This window comes from Rhynchophorus ferrugineus, unplaced genomic scaffold (assembly GCF_030347505.1).
Source record: "Rhynchophorus ferrugineus isolate W39M unplaced genomic scaffold, kcgeb_rfMv2 rfM606, whole genome shotgun sequence".
Classification (NCBI taxonomy): domain Eukaryota; kingdom Metazoa; phylum Arthropoda; class Insecta; order Coleoptera; family Curculionidae; genus Rhynchophorus; species Rhynchophorus ferrugineus.
Window position 1 is genome coordinate 9275 of NW_027473183.1, and position 13226 is coordinate 22500.

The 13226-nt window shown below is 41.4% G+C and overlaps 2 non-coding genes across 2 annotated transcripts in view; both read left to right on the forward strand.

The window, feature by feature from the left end:
* Positions 1-10505: 10505 nt before the first annotated feature.
* LOC143206244 (small subunit ribosomal RNA) lies at positions 10506-12494 on the forward strand. Its single transcript, XR_013008231.1, has one exon. It is a non-coding gene; the product is annotated as a small subunit ribosomal RNA (ribosomal RNA).
* A 708-nt stretch (positions 12495-13202) lies between these two features.
* LOC143206243 (5.8S ribosomal RNA) overlaps positions 13203-13226 on the forward strand; it is a 155-nt gene continuing 131 nt past the window's right edge. Inside the window, exon 1 of the ribosomal RNA XR_013008230.1 lies at positions 13203-13226. This exon is cut by the window's right edge and continues 131 nt beyond it. This is a non-coding gene — a ribosomal RNA (5.8S ribosomal RNA).

Below are 13226 nucleotides of genomic sequence, written 5' to 3' on the forward strand. Positions count from 1 at the left end.
GCGCAGTTTGCTTGGTACGAGCCATATTTTTAAAATAGAGGTAATGAGAAAAATTAACAAACGCAAACGACGGCGACCCCTTTCGGACTGATTCGGTCATAAAATCAGAGAGTCCTTTTTATAACATGTTATCTAATCTGATTGGTCCGTTTTGTGCCAGTGGGCGGAACTCAATCCTAAGTCTACAAAACCGGGCTGATTGAATGTAATCGACAACAGTTGTCCGTAGCACTCGTGTTGTGAGCGCGCTACTTATTCGAGATCATTTATTTTTTTTGTATTAGGTTCGATAAAAGATGACCGGCAGAGGTAAAGGTGGTAAAGGTTTGGGAAAAGGAGGAGCCAAGCGGCATCGTAAAGTGCTTCGTGATAATATCCAAGGTATTACGAAGCCCGCCATTAGAAGATTGGCTAGACGAGGCGGCGTAAAACGTATATCTGGTCTGATTTACGAAGAGACCAGAGGTGTTTTAAAAGTGTTTTTGGAAAACGTCATCAGAGATGCCGTTACATATACCGAACACGCCAAAAGAAAAACCGTTACCGCAATGGATGTAGTATACGCCTTGAAACGTCAAGGACGTACATTATACGGGTTTGGAGGTTAAGTCACATTTTATTCGCGAACTAACGTGAAATGTGACCCTCAAAATTAATTTTAGAAAAATTAAACAACGGTTCTTTTCAGAACCACAAATTTATCGATATTTAAAAAACGGAAGCTCTATTAGGATTTAAGGATAATCTTTCAATCATTACAATCATCATAATTTTATTTAAAATAATAATTTAAGTATAACTGGCCCTAATTATTTGAGGGTTTGGATTCCAAAACTCTATACTTAATAAATAGACCGCCCCTTAAATTCATCGTTAATTACATAGATTATATACAAGGCGCGATGTTATAATACGGTTCGATTTTACTAAAGGAGAACCGCTAGAAATAAATCCTTCATATTATTTCGACTTAATTGTTGTTTAATAAAACGATAATTATTGGTATTGGAATGTCTCTTAATTTATCTTACACACCCAAAAAACAATCTTTAAAGTACTTAAACTGTTTATTAGAATATTTTAAATAATTAGTAAGTGCAAGTCATAATATGAGTTTTAATTTTAAGTTCTTTTTTTGTTTTATTATTTTGGTGGTCCTGAAAAGGACCGATAGTTAAAAGGTTTTTGTACGACACAAAAACCCTAAGGCTCATGTAACTTATTTGGTTTTACTATCTGTTTTTTTCGGTAACAATACGGCCTGGATGTTTGGTAGAACGCCGCCCTGGGCTATAGTAACACCGGAGAGGAGTTTGTTCAGTTCTTCGTCATTTCTGATGGCCAATTGTAAATGCCTAGGGATAATCCTTGTTTTCTTGTTGTCTCTAGCGGCGTTACCTGCCAACTCGAGAACTTCGGCCGCCAAATATTCCATTACGGCAGCTAAGTAGACGGGAGCACCGGCCCCTACGCGTTCGGCATAATTTCCTTTCCTTAAAAGCCGGTGAATACGGCCAACAGGAAATTGTAATCCCGCTCGGTTGGAACGAGATTTCGCCTTTCCCTTCACTTTTCCACCCTTACCACGTCCAGACATTGTATTGCTAACTTTTTTAAACTAAAAATAACCGAAAAACTAATGGCGACAACGCTCACGTCCTTTCGACAACGAATGAACAACTGGCAGTGAACTGTCCAGCGAATAGCTTTTATTCGGCAACTTCTCAAAACACTAGTACGTTTCCTACTCGACCAATCAGAGCTTTCTACGACATAACGCCAAGAATGGGCGGAGCTTAGAAGTGTAGCGTCATTTATCAAATAATTAAACGACTATAGGTATATTTCGGTTTAGTCTTTTATCTTTTGCTGTATGGGTAGGTCGCGAATCTCATTCGTTTAAAATGCCACCGAAGACAAGCGGTAAAGCGGCAAAAAAGGCTGGAAAAGCCCAGAAAAACATTTCTAAGAGCGATAAGAAAAAAAAGCGTAGGAGGAAGGAAAGCTACGCGATTTACATATACAAAGTTTTAAAGCAGGTTCATCCCGATACGGGTATTTCCAGCAAGGCCATGTCGATTATGAATTCTTTCGTGAACGATATATTCGAAAGGATAGCCGCCGAAGCGTCGCGCCTCGCCCATTACAATAAAAGATCGACCATCACGAGCAGAGAAATCCAAACCGCCGTTAGGTTATTGTTACCCGGTGAATTGGCTAAGCATGCCGTTAGCGAAGGTACCAAAGCTGTCACTAAATATACCAGTTCTAAGTAAACGAAATATATTATTTTGAAGGTGATCATAATAATATGAAGGGTGGAAAACGGCTCTTTTCAGAGCCCCAAAATGTTTAAAGAAGAAAAAAAGAAATAAACTATTGTTAAGAAGATAGGATATATACGAAGTCAAATAAATTAAAATATAGTAATCGTTCATAAAAATGTTAAAATATCCAGAAAAAAATATTTTATTTTATATATTCATTCCTTTACGGTAACATAATAACAGTATATGTGATACCCCTTTCTTATCGTGATATAAACTTCAAGTCAATCCAGCAGGTGTTCACACCTTATTACTAAGGATTCCTCAATATTCACAATATATTTGTGAGCATAATATTCTAAATTCAATTCACAAATATTATAACTAAAGCGTCATATAAACGGAAAAAATATCAATGTCTCTTTTTTCTAATAGAAGTTGGTGGTTCTGAGAAGAACCTTTTTTTTTCATATAAATACAAAAAACGACCTTAATATAGGACAGCCGTAGCATTTATGCACGTTCGCCTCTAATGCGTCTGGCTAATTGAATGTCCTTAGGCATGATAGTTACTCGTTTAGCATGGATCGCACACAAATTGGTGTCTTCAAAGAGACCAACCAAATAGGCCTCGCTAGCTTCTTGCAAAGCCATCACTGCCGAACTTTGGAAACGTAAATCGGTCTTGAAATCCTGAGCGATTTCGCGAACCAATCGTTGGAAAGGCAATTTCCTAATCAATAATTCGGTACTCTTCTGATAGCGTCGGATTTCTCTTAGAGCGACCGTACCGGGTCTGTAACGATGCGGTTTTTTAACACCACCGGTAGCGGGAGCGCTTTTCCTGGCTGCTTTAGTAGCCAATTGTTTTCTGGGAGCCTTACCTCCGGTTGATTTTCGAGCAGTTTGCTTGGTACGAGCCATCGTCTAAACGGGTCTGACTTCAAACGTGTAGGAAGAATTACAAGCGCAAGCACCAACGAACTTTTGGAAACTGATCGAAGGTGTCAAAGAAATCTCCCTTTTTAATAATGTGTGAAGATATTCTGATTGGTCCGGCTAGCATCTGTGGGCGGGACCCGATTCGAACTCAACAAAACCCATGGTAGGATTTGAAATTGAAATAGTTACCCGTAGTATTCGAGGTGTACGCTGCACAATTCGATTATAAATTTGCTTTCTTTTAATACTAAATTGAATAAATCATGACGGGCAGAGGTAAAGGTGGTAAAGGTTTGGGAAAAGGAGGCGCTAAGCGGCATCGTAAAGTGCTTCGTGATAATATCCAAGGTATTACGAAACCCGCCATCAGAAGATTGGCTAGGCGGGGTGGAGTTAAACGTATATCCGGTCTAATTTATGAAGAAACCAGAGGTGTATTAAAAGTATTTTTGGAAAACGTTATCAGAGACGCCGTCACTTATACCGAACACGCCAAAAGGAAAACCGTTACTGCCATGGATGTAGTATACGCCCTCAAACGCCAAGGACGAACCCTATACGGATTTGGCGGTTAAATAAAGTATTATATATGCTGACCAATTAAAACAGAACAACGTATCTATTCAACTAAAGAAAACAACGGTTCTTTTCAGAGCCACAAATTTACTAGCATAAAAAAAGAAATTTATTATTCGAAAATGGACTAAGATGACGTTAAATTTTATTAAATATCTGCTCCTTTCATCTAAGATTTACTTGTAAAGTAACAAATATACTGCATTATAATAGACGATCGTAATATAAAAAGATAGATAAAGTTTAAAATAAGATTTCATAATAAATGTTAGGTTAATGACAAGAATGTAAATGATGGTGAACAATCGAATACCGAATCTTCGTTGAAGCTTTAATATAGTTTTCCTTTAGAGAGAAAATACTCCGAGATAAACTTCGCGTCGATGAGCTTGGAGAATCCTTAAGATTTCAAAGAAGGTACGGTAGTTCTACGCACGTATGTATGGAGATCGCGTTCCATGTATTTATTGACTTTAGATAACTATTTATGAAAACAGATTTCAACTAAAGAAGCAAAATATACTATAATATATATGAGCATTGTATCGATACAGAAGGGTTTGACACGATATTCTTATAGACGTCTCGATATCGTTGCTCACCCGATACGTTCGATTGTAACCCAGAGTTCGGATGGTGTTAAGAAACCGTTAAATAAGAAGTATATTAGTATAGGATCGGTTAATTTTCATGTCATTGTTTTCTTACAGTTAATTCGACAACGGTACGTTTCGATATAGATTCGTTTTGGACAACGAACAATCTGTACCGCATCAATTAGGAATAATATGTCTCGTTTCTCCAATAATAGCATTAGATCTGTACGGAATTGCATTTATATCAAAAGACGATATATCGGGGGACGTAGATTTGAAAAGATATATTTTCATAGTTATAACCGAAAGTCTATAACTCGAATGTAAATTGGTAGTTTCGACGGAATCGAGAGCAACGCTTGATTTTGTGCTTCCTTCTAAGACGATAGTCAACGTAAAATTTATTGGTAAAGTTTGCTACTTCTACTACGTTTTATCTTTTAACGCCTCGAACATAAATCGTATGATATTCTAAAGGATTTATGTATTTAATATGAGAAATAAGTAAACGGTTCCAAGCTCGATGAACGTTTCGACGAAGCCGGAATATGGAACGTCGTTCGCGCTCGACCGTTCAGTCCTCCGTTCGGCTCATATCATATAGGGTACGCATTAAATGAGAGCGACCGCCAGACAGTTAAAATACGCGAACGAGAAGCATACGCACGTACGTAACTTTGTCAAACGAATCGTGATTAGAACGTTCTTATAAGAAAATTAAGAAATTATATCAGAATGTCGGACGTCGATATTAGCGGACAAGCGGTTTCTCCTTCGTCGAATCAAGGGAGTGGAGGAAATTCCGCCGCCGTTGTTAACGCATCGTCAACAGGCACACCGGCCGGGTCGAATTCATCTTCGGTGTCGGCTACGGGAGCCGCATCAGCTACAGCCGGTAGCGCAGGTTCGTCTGCAGGAGGGAAGAAAGAAAAATCCACTTCGAGCAAGGCGAAGAGTTCTAAATCGAAAGTTAGTCATCCTCCGATCGCTGATATGGTAACGAGTGCAATTAAAGGATTGAAAGAGAAAGGCGGAACTTCCTTCAGAGCTATTAAAAAATACATAGCGGCCAATTACAAAGTGGATGCTGACAAATTATCGCCCTTTATAAAGAAATATATAAAGACGTGGATCGCTTCGGGTGTTTTGGTACAAACGAAGGGCAAAGGAGCTTCCGGATCATTTAAATTAGCGGCTTCGGCACGTAAAGCAGGAGGTACGACAGCCGCAGGTACGAAGAAAAGAAAAACGGCCACTGCCAAAACCGGACAGAAAAATAAACGAAAACCAGTAGGAGGTGCCGCGACAGCTACGACAGCCGGTGGTAAAAAAGCGTCTGCCAAAAAAACCTCAGAGAAAACGGAAAAAAAGACGACCGCCGCCTCCGCCTCAACTAAGAAAACCACAGCTAAAAGTAAGAAAGGTGAATCTGCAACTTTGGCCGAGAAAAAAGCTTCTGCCAAAAAAGCCGTCGAAAAGAAAACAGGAAAGAAATCTACCGCCGCCACGACTACGTCCGCTTCCAATGCCGCCGCTAATAGTTCATCTTCGAAAGCAGCAAAAAGCAACACGGCCGCAAGATCCCCGAAATCGCCTTCCAAAGCGAAAAAATCTAATAAAGCCGGACCTACGAAAAAGCCCAAGGCGCCTAAACCGAAAAGTGCTAAGACGACGACCTCAACTGTTCGTGTTGCCGCTGGTGAAGGTGCGAAAACTAAAAAACCAGTATCACCAAAGAAAAAGAAATAAAACTATTTCTACTACGTATGACGATATATTAAACAGGCGACACATTTCATCGTCAGATCAAGAAGACACGGAGTTGAAAATTACAAATATCCCGACACTCCTGGACGTGCTACGACTTCCCTAAAAAATACGTTCGTCCAAGACCGTATTTTTTTAATAGAAAAAAAAACGGTTCTTTTCAGAACCACAATATAACTTTATAAAAGAAAGAATATTTATATAATTTATTTATTATCTTATTATTACTTAAATGATTATTTTCTAGATAGAGCCGTAACTAATTAGGGAACCGATCGATCGATACTCTAAAACAGTAATAAAGGAATATTCAGTACAGATCAGATTATTTATAAATTTTCTAGTTAATATTTATTCTTTAATAAGAACGCGTATTCTAACTTCTTTTTTATACGATTTTGTTGGCCCTGAAAAGGACCGATATTAAAGGGCGTATGCAAAACTTTAAACGGTTTGCGTTATCTATTTGGTTTTGCTGTCTGTCTTTTTAGGCAATAATACTGCTTGAATGTTAGGCAAGACGCCGCCCTGGGCAATAGTAACGCCAGATAACAGTTTATTCAATTCCTCGTCGTTTCTGATGGCCAATTGTAAATGCCTAGGGATAATCCTTGTTTTCTTGTTGTCTCTAGCGGCGTTACCCGCCAACTCGAGAACTTCGGCCGCCAGATATTCCATTACGGCAGCTAAGTAAACGGGAGCACCGGCCCCTACGCGTTCGGCATAATTTCCTTTCCTTAGAAGTCGGTGAATACGACCGACAGGAAATTGTAATCCCGCACGATTGGAACGAGACTTCGCCTTTCCCTTCACTTTTCCGCCTTTACCACGTCCGGACATGTTAATCTCGATCGTTGTTAGATACTGCTCACCTTTAAATCAAAAACGGTACTGGAAATTTCTTACAGATCGGCCTGGAATTTTGTCCGCGAGCCAAACTCGTTATATCATACGCGACCAATCAGACTCTAACTCGGGCTATGGGCGGGGCTTAGAAGTGTTCCTTCGAATGTTATAAGTTCTAGAATTAAAGGCATTTTTTTAGTTAAGTACTCTTTGAGGTACGTGAGACGTCGGGATTTTTATTTCGAAATGCCACCGAAGACAAGCGGTAAGGCGGCCAAGAAAGCCGGAAAAGCCCAGAAAAATATCTCTAAGAGCGACAAGAAAAAGAAGCGCAGGAGGAAGGAAAGCTATGCGATTTACATATACAAAGTTTTAAAGCAGGTTCATCCCGATACGGGTATCTCCAGCAAGGCCATGTCGATCATGAATTCTTTCGTGAACGATATATTCGAAAGGATAGCCGCCGAAGCGTCGCGTCTCGCCCATTACAATAAGAGATCAACGATCACGAGCAGAGAAATCCAAACCGCCGTTAGGTTATTGTTACCCGGTGAGTTGGCTAAGCACGCCGTTAGCGAAGGTACCAAAGCAGTCACCAAATATACCAGTTCTAAGTAAATTAATTCACATACCTATGTGTGTTTCAATATACTACTTACCTGCAAAATCGGTTCTTTTCAGAACCACAATTGGATATACATTTTAAAAAATGAAATGTTAAACAGTAGCTGACATTTTATAAAAACAGAATTTTCAGATATATATATATATATTGTAGTTATTGTATTGAATTATATTATATCATTATAATCTGTTATATAGTAAGTATATAGAATAAGTTTTGTAAAAATGGTACGGCCCGAGATTGTTATTTAAAAATAAGGTAAAGTATTTCTGGAGTGACTTCGAAAATATGTGTATTCATTTTTATTACGTTTATGACTATATGATAATTAATTTATTTTTCCTAACTGTGGCTAATTGTGGATTGTGGCTAATTTCTACACGATAAGTATTAATCACGGGAACGTCTCGAAATGAACAAATAGGAACTGTAATTAATCAAGAATTTAGAATGGAACTATCGTCCTAATATAATGAGGATCGTCAAAGAGAAGATACTTTTTTTTTCGTTTACTAGGTTGACCTTGCTTGGGGACAGTGGAACTCAGTGGAAAATCGCTGATGGTGGGTGAGGAGGATAGGCCTGTGGTCAGAATCGATATCTTGGAGTACTTGCAGGTCAGAGGCTTGATTCGAATTTTGATAGATAAAAAAGTCAATTATTGTCGGTCGATTGGAGGAGTAGTGAGTTGGTTCGCTTGGAGCAATAAGCCCAAGTTCCAACTCATCTATTATCCCGGCCGATAGTAATTCTTCCAATAGCTGTGTGGTTGATGGCGTTGAAAATGGCCTGAAAATCTCCTTGGTCATCTGAATATGTTCCGAAGAGTATTTCGCCAATGGAGATCGGGTTCGTGTTCTAGTGGAATCCAGACCAGCCAGACGACTGTTATCTTGAGTTCCCCGTACATGAGTGGGGGGAGGAATTGGTCTTTTGGGTTTGGTTGTTTTTGGAGTAGGTCGGCACTTGCATCCCGAGTAATTTGCGGTGTATGGTTCTCAACAGTTGGTGCATTTCGGCGGGGAATTTCTGTCTTTGGGACTTGACGTAGGCCGGAGTGGCTTTACAGTTGGCCGATGAATGACCGTAGAATTGGCAGTTAAAACGTTGAACGCGCCTGCCGTTGCCGCGCTGGGCTTGGACTTTTACCACCTGATTCATTAGGCGGTCGACCGCGAAGATACGGCGTTCCTCTCGAGGAACCGACCAACATGGATTGGATTGAAACCGAGCTTCATGAGCGCGGTTCGGACTTCGAGTTACCATTACGTCGAGAGAGAAATATAATATATTAGCTGACCCCGCAGACACTCCGTACCCTGTACTCAATGGATAAATAAAGGATTCATTCTATCAAATTCTTCGTTCAAATCACTTTCGAATCATCCTTAGGAACATTCTGATATCGGAAAACCTTATCCGTAGTCGATAAACGATATCTAACGGATGAATTATAGAAAATGGCCAATAAGCGGCAAATATCCGATCGTAAGGGTGCACCATCGTTTCGGCGAATCATTCTTTTGGAATCTTACGTTCTACAAGCAAAACATTTATTCATAGGTATATACCGATAATAACGAACGGGCCGACGTAACAACCTAAAATGTCCTGAAATACGTGAGAACAGTTTTACTCCGATCGCCGTATCGATATGTGACAGTATCCATCCTATGAAGGATCTTTACATTCTACTAGCATAATTTTATGGATCGGAATTTTCCGACTTTTAAAGAACGTGATCGGCAGTCTAGAAACGGCCTGAGGACGTATTAACACGAGAGGTTAAAATTATTGCTTTAGAAGTTCACGTTGTCTAAAGCTAAAGTTTATTCATCGGAACATTCCGATAATAACGAGAACGGGCAGACGTAAAAACGAAAAATTTGCGCAACGTCCGTATAAACGATCTGTTCTAAAACACCCATACATTTCCGATAGCTGGCGAGAGACCCGCGCTTAAATCGTGTGCGCTTCTACGTGGGGCGATACGAGAGACGGATACGACGGGTCGGGTCGACCGGCGCTGTGACACTTTTACCGAGTGGCTTTTGATCAGCGAAGGTGGTATTACATATTATATGTTAATATATAAGATCCGAACCGTATTTTTTTATTTATCTAAATAAAAAGCGTATTTCGTCGTGTTATTATATATTCGTAACGCTCTCGCGATTTTGTATCGTCGTTTCGTTGTTCTTCCTGGTCGGTTTTTTTCGATATATCGGGAAGCGTACGACGACGACGACGGTATCACTGCGAGATCGCGAATTCGGCGGGAACATTCGGCTTCGTTAGAAGAAGATGATCCACGATTCATATGCGATTGGAATTATTATTTTTATGGACGTATCGGTTTTTCATCGGAACGTTCATAAAACAGCAACACATTTTGCGATAGCTCTCTGCTCTCCGAGCGAGAATAAAATAAAAAATCACGAAACGTTTCTCGTACGAGGTTTCCTTGTCGCTTTATATATTTCTATCTAGCGAAGGGTTCGGAGAGAATGTTTTTCGAGGTCTTATAAACGCCGAACGATATTTTGCGGCATCCAATTTTCGACGTAGTCGACGATCGTCGTCGATAATCGAGATAATTGGGTGCCTAGTCGATCGGTTGTGTATAAAAAAAACAAAAGATGTGTCTAAGATGATGATATCGTTTTGTTTTATTAGACAACTAATATTAAAATGTAAGAGCGTGGCGCCTCGGACCGGTTTTTCCGTCGTCTAGGCGCGCTATCATGCACCTCCTTTTTATTAGTCGTCGATATATATTATATATCGTCGTCTTACGCACACGTTTCTTTATAAGTCAAACTTATAAAATAAACTGTGTCTGTATTTGTTTTATCTGCTTCGTGTCGATAAAATAATAAGAACAGTTCCCTGGTTGATCCTGCCAGTAGTCATATGCTTGTCTCAAAGATTAAGCCATGCATGTCTCAGTACATACCGAATTAAGGTGAAACCGCGAAAGGCTCATTAAATCAGTTATGGTTCCTTAGATCGTACCCACAATTACTTGGATAACTGTGGTAATTCTAGAGCTAATACATGCAAACAGAGCTCCGACCAGAGATGGAAGGAGTGCTTTTATTAGATCAAAACCAATCGGTTTCGGGTTCGCGCTCGTCATCGTACAACTTGGTGACTCTGAATAACTTTAAGCTGATCGCACGGTCTCGCACCGGCGACACATCTTTCAAATGTCTGCCTTATCAACTGTCGATGGTAGGTTCTGCGCCTACCATGGTCGTAACGGGTAACGGGGAATCAGGGTTCGATTCCGGAGAGGGAGCCTGAGAAACGGCTACCACATCCAAGGAAGGCAGCAGGCGCGCAAATTACCCACTCCCGGCACGGGGAGGTAGTGACGAAAAATAACGATACGGGACTCATCCGAGGCCCCGTAATCGGAATGAGTACACTCTAAACCCTTTAACGAGGATCAATTGGAGGGCCAGTCTGGTGCCAGCAGCCGCGGTAATTCCAGCTCCAATAGCGTATATTAAAGTTGTTGCGGTTAAAAAGCTCGTAGTCGAATTTGTGTCTCGCGCCGCCGGTTCATCGTTCGCGGTGTTAACTGGCGTGTTTTTCGCGAGACGTCCTGCCGGTGGGCTTAGTCGTGTCGCGTCGCCGTCGCGCGTGCGTTTCGGCGTGCGTGTTGTGCGCGTCGTGGTTACGACGGCCCAACTCAATCCTGCCGCGGTGCTCTTTACTGAGTGTCGAGGTGGGCCGGCACGTTTACTTTGAACAAATTAGAGTGCTCAAAGCAGGCTAAAATTTCGCCTGAATACTGTATGCATGGAATAATGGAATAGGACCTCGGTTCTATTTTGTTGGTTTTCGGAACCCCGAGGTAATGATTAATAGGAACGGATGGGGGCATTCGTATTGCGACGTTAGAGGTGAAATTCTTGGATCGTCGCAAGACGAACAGAAGCGAAAGCATTTGCCAAAAACGCTTTCATTGATCAAGAACGAAAGTTAGAGGTTCGAAGGCGATCAGATACCGCCCTAGTTCTAACCTTAAACGATGCCAGCTAGCGATCCGTCGACGTTCCCTAATATGACTCGACGGGCAGCTTCCGGGAAACCAAAGCTTTTGGGTTCCGGGGGAAGTATGGTTGCAAAGCTGAAACTTAAAGGAATTGACGGAAGGGCACCACCAGGAGTGGAGCCTGCGGCTTAATTTGACTCAACACGGGAAACCTCACCAGGCCCGGACACCGGAAGGATTGACAGATTGAGAGCTCTTTCTTGATTCGGTGGGTGGTGGTGCATGGCCGTTCTTAGTTGGTGGAGCGATTTGTCTGGTTAATTCCGATAACGAACGAGACTCTAGCCTGCTAACTAGGCGCTTTTTGACATCCTAAAGGCCCGCCGGCCGCGTTGCTTTCGGGTTTCGCGGTTCGTGCGCGGTTTTTACTGTCGGCGTACAAACTATTCTTCTTAGAGGGACAGGCGGCTTCTAGCCGCACGAGATTGAGCAATAACAGGTCTGTGATGCCCTTAGATGTTCTGGGCCGCACGCGCGCTACACTGAAGGAATCAGCGTGTCTTCCCTGGCCGAGCGGCCCGGGTAACCCGCTGAACCTCCTTCGTGCTAGGGATTGGGGCTTGCAATTGTTCCCCATGAACGAGGAATTCCCAGTAAGCGCGAGTCATAAGCTCGCGTTGATTACGTCCCTGCCCTTTGTACACACCGCCCGTCGCTACTACCGATTGAATGATTTAGTGAGGTCTTCGGATCGACACGCGATGGCGTTTCGGCGTCGTCGATGTGTAGGAAAAGATGACCAAACTTGATCATTTAGAGGAAGTAAAAGTCGTAACAAGGTTTCCGTAGGTGAACCTGCGGAAGGATCATTACAGTGTGTTGTTATGCCTATATATATATAATAGGTAAACGTACAAGTCTGTAAAAATCATTGTCGAACGTTAAAGAGCCATCTACGAAGTTCGGAAGTTCCGATCGAATTTCGACGTCGTCAACGTAGCTGTTTTCGGGTACCTATAATATATGGTTTTAAAAGATGTACGCCCGAAAGCGGAGATATATACGATGAAGATGTTGTTATATAGGACGACGAGTAATAATCGTCGGCCTACGACGGATTTCGTTATAAATGGACAAATCGAGCGCAAAATAAAACGATTTTGCCAATTATATTTCTAATCGACGTTTCGATCCTCATATCGACGAACATATACGATGATCGGTAATGTGATTAGTTTACGAAAATCTTATCACCCTTCGTTTGTTTCATTCCAAAAGGGTGAGATTTAGTTTACGAAAATATTGCCAAACTATGATCAGCGTATGCTCTTTTGTTGTCGTACGAGGTGAGACGACGAAAATTTACAACGAACGTCACCATTTCGAGTAGTCTGTCTCCGCTCCTCTCGTTGTGTGTAGTGGAGAAGACGAAAATAAACCGTAAGAGCGTTTTAAAGTCGACGGCGGCTGCGAAAGGGGCGCAAGCGCTGTCTATGACGTGAGCGCGCGTCGTCGTCGTCGTCGTCGTCTTATAATAGAAACGTTTCGATATGCGTTTAAAACCTAACTTAAAAAAAGATTACCCTAAACGGTGGATCACTTGG